The sequence below is a fragment of the Anneissia japonica genome, unplaced genomic scaffold, assembly GCF_011630105.1.
Source record: "Anneissia japonica isolate Jap-2015-1 unplaced genomic scaffold, ASM1163010v1 scaffold288102_len79963_cov164, whole genome shotgun sequence".
Lineage (NCBI taxonomy): Eukaryota > Metazoa > Echinodermata > Crinoidea > Comatulida > Comatulidae > Anneissia > Anneissia japonica.
In genome coordinates this window covers 81,075-83,568 of record NW_022704005.1, presented here as the reverse complement: position 1 = coordinate 83,568, position 2,494 = coordinate 81,075, and positions in this window count along the sequence as shown.

Sequence of the window (2,494 nt, the reverse complement as noted above, 5' to 3'; positions counted from 1 at the left end):
ATGTTGGGACTACCATAGCAAGCAGGTAGATTATAATGATCTATTTTACCAAACCGACGATAATCTATACATTAAAACCTTACATACCCAATTTAAAAGCTCATTTAAAACGATTAAAAAAAAACAGATTTAAGTATATCCATTGATTTACAGACATTCTACAACAAAAAATCCTTAAATTTTACCCGCCAATGAGTCATGCAAAAAGGAATACAGCAAAGTATACTGTCATTACGTTTTTTAATTGTAAAAATTGTAATTGATAACTGTGTCCGAAGTACTCGTAATTTTTGTCTCCAAGCATTTCTAAACCTTTATATCTTTCGGATATTTATATCTATATATATGTTGAACCTTGGAAGAAGAGTTTCATGTATTTTACGTGACAATAAAAACAAACTTGAACTTGAGATGGGATCAGTACTACTATGAGGGAATACACTCAAATAGCCAGATTCAATTTAATGTGTGTTTTTTCTTTTTCTTTTTTTCTTTTTTTCCTTTTTTTTTTCTTTCAAAGACCACCTGTACGTAAACTGTGGTTAGTCATAGGGATATTATTACAATAGTTTTTTTTAAATTTTCACACTGTCTTGACTACAGCTAAGGCCTATTTTAGAGATTTTGGCCTATGCCGTGGCTTTCACCACGCATAAGCACTGCAGCTTACTCGATACGTCAATGAACACCTCTTTCGCGAGGGAGAAGTCAAGCATGCATATTCATATTATCAGTTCACCAAACTGACCATAAATAGCGCCCTCTATAATTTCTGACTTAACCGTATGGGAAAGAAATAATGCAGCCAGGTCTATTCAAAGTGGTAATTTTGTTAATTTCTATCCATACCGTATAGACTAAGAGTCTTGAAATGGGGCGGGGCGATGGTGAAGGGGGCTCGATGATTAGGTGAGGGCGCTAGCCTGCAAAATAAGGTGATATGAGGTGATTTTTATATCTAGTTGAGCGTGATTGTTTTGCTTCGAACATTTTCAATGGGCGTGCCCTCCCCTAGATACGCTACTCTTTTTAGATGCCAGCAAAGATACTAGAAATACAAGATAGAGCACTCGCATAGTAAAAATGAGGCCTAAATCGTGCCCGACGTAGGCGGCGCCCTTCTTTTTAACCATGCAAGTTTTCTATACTTCGTGCCCAACGTACAGGGCGCCCTTCTGTTGCTAAGTATATCCAGACGCACACGGTGCCCTTTCTTTTTCCACTAATGGAGGAAAACGTTATCACTAGAGTGCGTCCGGCCATACGATTTTGCGCTATATTGTTATTTTCTATACTGATCCATAGGCTTAATTGTGTGTTTTATTTGGATAATAGCAACGATTTCTACCTCCGCCAAAGGAATTATGTATTCACCGTTGTCACTGTCTGGGTACAATTGTGTACAATTTTTTAATTGAGAATTGACAATAAAATACGCGACGACTTGGTAACGAAAGTTTGGTTGAAGTTTTTTTTAGATCCAGCCGTAAGGGGCGTCCCATTGTTTGTATTCCCACCATGCATTTCGGTGGTAAACTTTTTTTGTTTGGAGAACTCTATCTTATGTTTCTAGTATCTTTGATGCCAGTACTTATTCACAAAAACAGCATAGTACAAACAAAGACACTAAACCCCAAACAAAGCTCTACACTGGTGCATAGTTCATATCAATATCGGTCCATTACAACAAAAATCACATTTGTTTAGTTGTAAGGCCTAAATTTGTATTTTCCAGTTTTTCTAAATTTTACCGTCTTGATTTCAACAAAAGAAAAATACAGCCGACATTCAACCACCATCGATGTTTAAGTGATAAAGCATATATTATTCTTACTTGTTCATATGAAATATAACTTAACACTATTATAATAGATACCAACCTCGGAGACATAATTTTTGCGTCCGGTTCCCGCTGTTTCAATGACATATTATATTAAGGTGCGATTCTAGATATTTTCACTTCGCTATCAACTGTCAACTGTGAGAGTATAATTGTCGTCAAAAAAAAGGCAAAGCAAATACGTAAGTTATCAGAAAATTATTTTAATTTATCTTAATGTTTGAATTTATTCGTAATATATTGTGTTGTGTATTGGGTTATAGACCAGGCTATAATTGAGATAGGTGCCACTTGGAGAGGTAGAAATTCTCATATGGTTTTTCTAGACCAGTTTTTTTATGGGGAATCAGAATATGTGAGGTAAAAGGGGCGTAACCTGAGAACTTTCGCATGAGGGCGCTTTTTTCAAAATGGCCGCTAAAATCAAATAAACTACATATATATGGGTAAAATAAGCACAAAAGAGGTAGGTTTGACCAACTTTTGAATATGTAATGATAGGAGTAAAGTATAATTAGCTAAAGTTATTAATGTGAAGATTTCGAGAGGCAATTGAGGGCGCTTTTTAAAATGGAGGCCAAAATTAAAGAACAGCTTAACAGCAGCTTCGGTACCCTAAAAAAATTTGGTTAATTTACAAAACATGAATGTAAT